Here is an 8,473-nt window from a genome sequence, read left to right as displayed (position 1 = left end):
TTTCAAATCCAGCTCCAGAGAGGATGTTTCGCAGTTGATCAGTCAAGCTTCGAGCTGCATCAGCAGTAGGCAGGCTCTGCAGGTAGTTATCAACATAAAAGCATCTCTCCACTGAAAACCGAATTGCCTCATCCATCTGGGGGTGTTGCCGTACATGGCGTTGTAGTGCGTAGGTAGCACAACAGGGACTGGAGGTTGTGCCGAAGGGTAATACCTGCCACTCGAGAATCTTGCGTGCCTCATCCATCTTCAGGTCCCGCCAAAGGAAACGGAGTAAAGGGCGGTCCTCAGGGAGAAGACGGACCTGGTGGAACATCGCTTTGATATCTCCACTCACAGCCACAGGATGTTCTCTGAAGCGGATAAGAACACCCAACAGAGAGGCACTGAGGCTGGGCCCTGGCAACAGGTACTGATTGAGGCTTTGTCCTTGGTACTGATGGGATCAGTTAAACACAATGCGGACCTTTCCATTGTGACTAACAATGTGGTGAGGGATGTACCAGCATTCAGGTGATTTGGGTATAGACTCAACCACTTCCCGGACAGCGCCAGTCTCAAGGAGTTTTCTCATTTCCTCTTTATAGACCTCAGCCTTTATAGGGTCTTTCAGTAGACGCCTCTCAACACTGCGAAGGGTAGGTAGGACAGACTCCTTAGGTGCATTCAACAAAGGCATGTCCTACACCGCAGTAAGGGAGTAGCCAACCGATTAATTCCTTCCATTTCCAAAGTGAGAGTCTTCATTTCCAGAAGCTGAAAAGCATCCTGATCTTGCTTGGACCGGGTTACCTCTTTGCCCTCCCACTGCGGAACCGTATCCAACTGAAAGGATATGGAGGAACCATTAAGGACCTGAATATCACCCCTCACTGTCCGCAAAGGAAGATCTTCAGGGACACCCTAAATGCCCAGGGCCTTAACTGCAGTGGAAAGGAGAATAGTCCTTTCCAAGCCGTCATCAAGAAGAGGAAAGGTGTCCAGGGTGCGATCTTCATAATGTAAATTCACAGGAACCACTTTGAGCATAACTCTACCTCCGACAGAGGGTTTATCAAGGAAGAAACGATCGGGAGAGGAATTTGTCAGGCAGCTCTTCTGCACGTTGGCTGAATCCTCTTTGTGGGATGGATTCACATTCACCTCATGGAGCGGGCGGAGATGGGAGCCTTGACAGATGTTGCAGGGCTTATTTAGGTCACATTGAGCAGCATGGTGTGCCCTAGCGCAGCGCCAACAACGGTTGTTGCTACGAATCCATGTCCTGACCTGGTCGGAGGTAAGTTTAGTGAAGGATGCACACTGGCTCAGGTAATGCTCAGTCTTGTCACAGAAAGGACAATAACGTTTCACTTTATCAGGCTTGGTTTGTGAAACGGGACCCTTCCGAGGGATAGAAGTTTCACTCTGGGATTTTCCAACACCATGCAGGATGGTCACAGTTCTCTTCCCAGAGTCTAGCTTAGTGTGCGAGACCTTAGACATCGGCTCAGCACCATAACTGTGGCACCAGGTTTCGTAACGGAGCCAGTTCGAAAGGTCAACCAAATTAGGGGCTGTACCAGGTTGGCGGAACATATGTCGACAAAACTCAGCACGCTGCTCAGGGGGAAGCTTTCTCAGCAGTCGTGCGACATGGGACCCACAACTCAGCTCCAATTCACCATCACGTCCCAGGGTTCTCAGTAGGCCCACTAGTGACTGCACCTGGAGAGCGAACCTCTGGAAGGCAGAGATATCACCTCGTTTTATGTCAGGACTCTCAAGGACAATAGCAATTCTCCTTAAGGCCAACTGATGCGGTTGGCTGAATTTATCATGGAGCGCGGCCATTGTATCAGTGAATGGAGTTGGTGAGTTCAAGTAAGCATCTGCTATCATTCTGGATTCCTCAAGCTTAAGGTGATCCACCAAGATCTGGTATTTGAAAAGTTCAGTCCCGTCTGGAGGGAGCAAGTTCTCCAAAGCTATCCGGATTCGAGCGAACTCACCCAGATCAGGACGACTGAACTTAGGGATTGTAGGAGTAGGTCCACTGTACACGAATTCAGACCCAGAATAAGGTGCTACAGGCCCATAGATTGGGCTCTGTCTTCGGTGCCAAGGCTGGAGGACTTGAATAAGCTGGCACCGCACTGAATCATGGGGAAATGGGCACTGTTGTGTGGTGGACAGGCAAGGGCATGGCTGCAGGTGTTAGCAACTCCTGAAGCTCTTTAGGTGTAGGAGGAGGAGGAAATCCACAAGCATCAGGAGCATGAAGCTGATAAGGGTGTGGTTGTGTAGCTGGGAAAGCAAAAGGATATTTTCTAAGCCCTGGCACCACAGGCTGGTAAGTAGTGGCGCCCATGTCAGACAGCGTGAGGTTGCCCATCTGCGTTCTCAGGTCAACATCAGGTTCAGGCCATGGCGGTGGGGGAAGCTCAGCGAAGTTTCCATCCTCCGCTACAGTTGTGGATTCATACTGCTTCACAGGTGGACTGGATAACTGTGACGCTGATGGCTGTGCTGATGAGAGGTTCTGGCCTCGGGCTTGAGTGAGGTCAGCTCGAAGGGACTGAGCTACTTGAACTAATTATCTGACTTCTGCACGGACTTCTCTCAACTCCCTCAAGTCTGCCTGGAAGGCCTGATGTGTCTGCATTAGTTGTACATGCTCACTGTGAAGATGCTGTAGCTCACTGTCGTGTGCAGAGGTAGTGAAATCAACTGCCTGAGGTGAAGAGAAGGGTGGCTGAGGGAATGCAGAATGCTGTTGCGGCTTATAACTCGAAGACATGATCTGTGAGCCATCAACACATACCAGGTCACCACCAGGTGGAGTGGTGTAAGGCTGGAAGGATGTGGGAGGAGTCAGGTGAACAGGTGCCTCCCAGCTGCGTGCAATATCATGCTTTGCGACAGGTCTGCCTCGTGTATACTGTACCTCATACTGCTGGAGGTAAGCTTTAGGACGAGTATGGCGCTTAGGGCGAGGTCCTCCAATAATCTCCTCATCAGAGTCCATAATGTCAGATGGGAATACTCAATCCGGCTCGAAGGATCAATTTTGTTGGAGAGGCTTTTGGACTGTTAGGTTTTGATTATAGTAATGGAGGAGTAAACCCTTCCGAATGCCGGTCAGAGCACCAATAATGAGGAGACAGGTGATCAGGTATATAATTTGTATTGGTAGAGAAAGGTAGGGCCACAGATATACAGTCAAAGATGCAGATAGTCTAAAAAATAATAAATACAATAAAGATAATAAACGAAATATATCGAGCAGCATTTAAGTAAACATCGTAATGTTAAATACATCAATAACAGTTAACAAATCAGCATCGTATCATTAAGAAATCATTAGGAACCCATCTTACTCATTTGCATCTCCATATCGAAAGGATAACTCACAAAGGAAAGAATATTACTGATCTGCATAACAGAACGATGGCTACAGGACATGTCTGGGCTTGTCCATAATATACAGATGCATACAAAGCTGTTCAGATAACTATTAACACAAATATAAACAAAAGGGCTTACTTTGTGGTCAACGACTAACACCCAACGATTACATCTGCAGCAATTCCCCCAAAACGAACTGGAATTCGCGTCCTTTCAGCTAATAGATCACACTTCTTCACCCAAACACAACAAATAACAGCTGATTAACTAACTGCGCTGCCCTCTACCGGAATGACATGTAATTCTTTCGTAAGTCTCTCATATAGGAGCCTTTAATACAGTTAGTCAAGCTCTTTCTGCATTTTTGTCATTTTTGGGAAGTTAAGACACTTCCTGATACCCGCGTTTTAGGCCCTGTCCCAAATGGCGCACTTCATGTGGACTTTCGGTCTTGTGGACTTAAATTGCGCATGCTCGCCGAGTCTACGAGTCCGTCGGCCGTCCCATTCAGCATTTTAATGCTCTGAAGTGTGCTCAGCAGCGCCCCCTTTGAACCCTTGAAGCGGTCTTCCACGAAGCCCGCATAGATGCAGGCTCCGCACACTTTAACTACCCAGGAATCCTTGCGAAATGCCAATCAGACAACGGATGGGAGGATATTTTGCTCAAGAGCAATTGATGACATGGCTGAGAAGAAAATATTTAAATGTAGGTATCATTATGGTTTTTAAGACCTAGGTGTACATTTTACCAGTTGTTACATACAGTTTATACAAACATTATGGTCATCGACCAGTGGTTGATATCTCAAACACAATAATAGCGCGTTGAATAATATGATCGCATTATGATTCATTAAATACATAGAACCGAATGTCAGGGCTTTACTGAGTCATATGTAAACCTAGTATTTATATTTAAACCTGTAAATTCATCTGAAACTCACGCACATGTTTATTATGTGTTAAAATTGTAATCTTAGTTCAAATGGAACATTATGTATTATTACAACTGTATACATTATTTAAATAAGCATGTATATATTGTCTAATGCCCAGTTGGCATAAGCAAAAGCAGGCTGTGTAGTTGACATGGAGAAACAACAACAACAACAATAGGCAGCATATTCCCCGAACCTATGGCGGGCCGGAAGGTCCAAAAATATGGCTACCGACTTGTCGCGGGAATTCACTATACAATTGCCAGTAGCCACTGAGTTTACCACTGATAGGCTGGCGGTGCATCTGCATACACACTCTCCTCACGCAGCGAACGACTCACTTTCCTCACGCAGCTGACCAACTGACTCTCCTCAGCCGGCGACTCACTTTCCTCACGCAGCCGGCGAATCACTTTCCTCACGCAGCCGGCGAATCACTTTCCTCACGCAGCCGGCGACTCACTTTCCTCACGCAGCGGACGAATCACTTTCCTCACGCAGCCGGCGAATCACTTTCCTCACGCAGCCGGCGACTCACTTTCCTCACGCAGCCGGCGACTCACTTTCCTCACGCAGCCGGCGACTCACTTTCCTCACGCAGCGGACGAATCACTTTCCTCACGCAGCCGGCGACTCACTTTCCTCACGCAGCGGACGAATCACTTTCCTCACGCAGCCGGCGACTCACTTTCCGCAGCCGGCGACTCACTTTCCGCAGCCGGCGAGTCACTTTCCGCAGCCGGCGAGTCACTTTCTGCAGCCGGCGACTCACTTTCCGCAGCCGGCGACTCACTTTCTGCAGCCGGCGACTCACTTTCCTCACGCAGCATTAACTCTCCTCACGTTTCTTTTCAAATACTGTGATGGTGCAATAACTAACTACATCTAGTAAAATTGATCATTTTTGTGTTGTAAATGTAATTTATTCTGAAGCAATATTCCCATCAGTGTTCTGTAAACTGTTACTGTTAAGATGTAAACTGTTAATCATCAGATTTGTATATGCCCCCTTAAAGGGATAGGTCAATCAAAAATAAAAATTCTGTCATCATTGACTTACCTTCTAGTTGTTCCGAACCTGTATGAGTTTCTTTCTTCTGTTGAACTAAAAATATATTTTGAATGTCAGTAAACAAACAGCTGACTGTAGCGAGTGACTTTCATAGTAGGAAAAAAAAGTCACTGGCTACCATCAACTGTCTGGTTACTGACATTCTTCAAAATATCATCCTTTTTCTTTCTTCTGTTGAACTAAACTCATATAGGTTTGGAACAAACTAGACTGTAAGTCAATGATGACAGAATTATCATTATCATTATTATCATCAATTATCACAGGTTTAACGATCCCTTGAAATTGATTGTCATGGCATTTTTTTTTTTTTACCTTTATAAAAAGGTACTTTTCCCCTAACCTTGGCTATCAGTCTCATGTTAATTAGATTAACTCACTGTAGGGCTTTTACCGTTATTTTTTCCACGGCAGAGGAAACAGAATCTGCATCAGAAGTGGCATTTAGATGCATGTATAAAATTGAATATGAATGTGCAAAACAAGCATGAAAAACACTGTTTAACAACTTTACAATAAAGATCTATAAAGCTTTTGTGGATTTTACAAATTATCTTTAATATACAATATTCTGAAAAAGTGACATTTCCCTTTTTGCAAAGTTCAAATGTTGATAAAATATATAACTTTAACTAAAGATACAACCATCACATTAGACTCAGTGAAACAGTCACTGTTTAGGGGCCCAAGCTGTTGGTGCCTTGTTTAAAATGTTATTTGTAGTGAATGCTCTTTTGAATGGTGTTATCAAATAAGGAATCTGTTGTAAGCTGACTAAAAACAAAACAAAACAAAAAACATGAAAGTAGCATATACCATAAACTAATGTGATGGTTACAAAAACAATGCAAATTTGAAATGTCAAAAATCTGCAGAACCAGTGTTTAAGCATGACAGCTGCAAATCAAAAATTTATCTTTAGTTAAAGTTATATATTTTATCAACATCTGAACTTTGCAAAAAGGGAAATGTCACTTTTTCAGAATATTGTATATATTGTATAAAGATAATTTGTAAAATCCGCAAAAGCTTTATAGATCTTTATTGTAAAGTTGTTAAACTGTTTTTCATGCTTGTTTTGCACATTCATATTCAATTTTATACATGCATCTAAATGCCACTTCTGATGCAGATTCTGTTTCCTCTGCCGCACTCAAAAAAATGATTCTAGCTGCTTGTTCAGTTTATTTAAATAAAATAAGCTGAACCAACACAAATCTTTAGTTTTTTACTTAATTGGCATTTGCACTCAATTGTATTATGTTAAATGAAATTAAATTTGCAAAATGTTAGGTTAACCTAAACCATTTGTGTTGGGATGACATGAATCATTTATGTTGCATTGATTGAAACTGGGCAGTGGATTTCTAGTTCCCAGCATGCTTTGCGTAGGGAAAGATCAGGACAGTAAATGTTGAACTTAAGTGCTGTTTAATGTGTTTTTAGTAAAGGGAAATACCTTTTAAAGTTTGATGTTCAGTTATATTTGACATTTAAAAGAGTTTGTTATGTCGATTTTTTTGAGGTTACCATTATGCTGAAGTGTAGACCTTGTGGTTAGGCTCTGGGTGGCTGCATGAAATAAATCTATGTTGTTCTCAACAAGCTTTAACTGTGCTAAAGCCAGTGATGAGAAGTTCTTTACCTGATCATTACTTGCATGCTATAAATGTTACTTAGCATATGAAAAAGTGATATTTTAGTTTAGTTTTTATAGAAATATAAATAAATTAGTTTGAGGGCCAGCACATATGGTCATCAGCTTTATCCCTCTCAATGGTCATGAAACATGTATGTCTGTGTACAACAGCTATTCACAACCTAAGCACAAGCGCACATCTTCACCATGATGGTAACAAAATTTGTTTTATATATATACGCTACAAACTCTTTTAAATGTTCAAAATAACTAAACATTAAACACTTAAACACTAACAGGTCTTTCCATTTCCTTAAAAGTGCAGAAAACTTGAGCAACACTGCACAAGGGCACCAGTCTGAATTGCAATAGCACTGGTTGGATCAACAAGAATGAATTATGTTCAGGAAACATTCACAGAATATGTCAAATGAAACTGGTGTGATCTCATTCAATTACCATGAATTTTACTCATCAGTACAATTAACCTATCTTAAGTTCAAATAAATCAGTTCAACTGTGTGGAAATAGGTGTCATAATTGAATTAAGTTAGACCAACAAGTTATTTTTTTGAGTGCGTGGAAAAAATAATAAAAGCCCTAGAGTGAGTTATTCTAATTAACATGAGATTGATAGCCAAGGTTAGGGGAAAATTACCTTTTTATAAAGGTAAAAAAATAAATAAAAAAATGCCATGACAATCAATTCCAAGGGACAGTTAAACCTAAATGATAATTCTGTCATCATTGACTTACAGTCTAGTTTGTTCCAAACCTATATGAGTTTAGTTCAACAGAAGAAAGAAAAAGGATGTGACTTCCTTTTTTTTTTTTTTTTTCCTACTATGAAAGTCACTCGCTACAGTCAGCTGTTTGTTTACTGACATTCAAAATATATTTTTAGTTCAACAGAAGAAAGAAACTCATACAGGTTCGGAACAACTAGAAGGTAAGTCAATGATGACAGAATTTTTATTTTTGATTGACCTATCCCTTTAAGGGGGCATATACAAATCTGATGATTAACAGTTTACATCTTAACAGTAACAGTTTACAGAACACTGATGGGAATATTGCTTCAGAATAAATTACATTTACAACACAAAAATGATCAATTTTACTAGATGTAGTTAGTTATTGCACCATCACAGTATTTGAAAAGAAACGTGAGGAGAGTTAATGCTGCGTGAGGAAAGTGAATATATATATATATTTTTTTTTTTTTTTTTTTTACATTGTTGTTTGTTGCTTGTCCATGAATCAGTGTCGGCTGCAACGACTGACATTGCTGACTCTCATCATTAGGCCTATAATCACATAATCAGTAGCCTATTACTTTTCGCTTTGAATTGAATATATATATATATATATATATATATATATATATATATATATATATATATATATATATATATATATATATATATATATTTCT

This window comes from Megalobrama amblycephala, linkage group LG16, assembly GCF_018812025.1.
Source record: "Megalobrama amblycephala isolate DHTTF-2021 linkage group LG16, ASM1881202v1, whole genome shotgun sequence".
In the NCBI taxonomy this organism is placed as follows: Eukaryota; Metazoa; Chordata; class Actinopteri; order Cypriniformes; family Xenocyprididae; genus Megalobrama; species Megalobrama amblycephala.
This window is presented reverse-complemented; position numbering follows the sequence as displayed.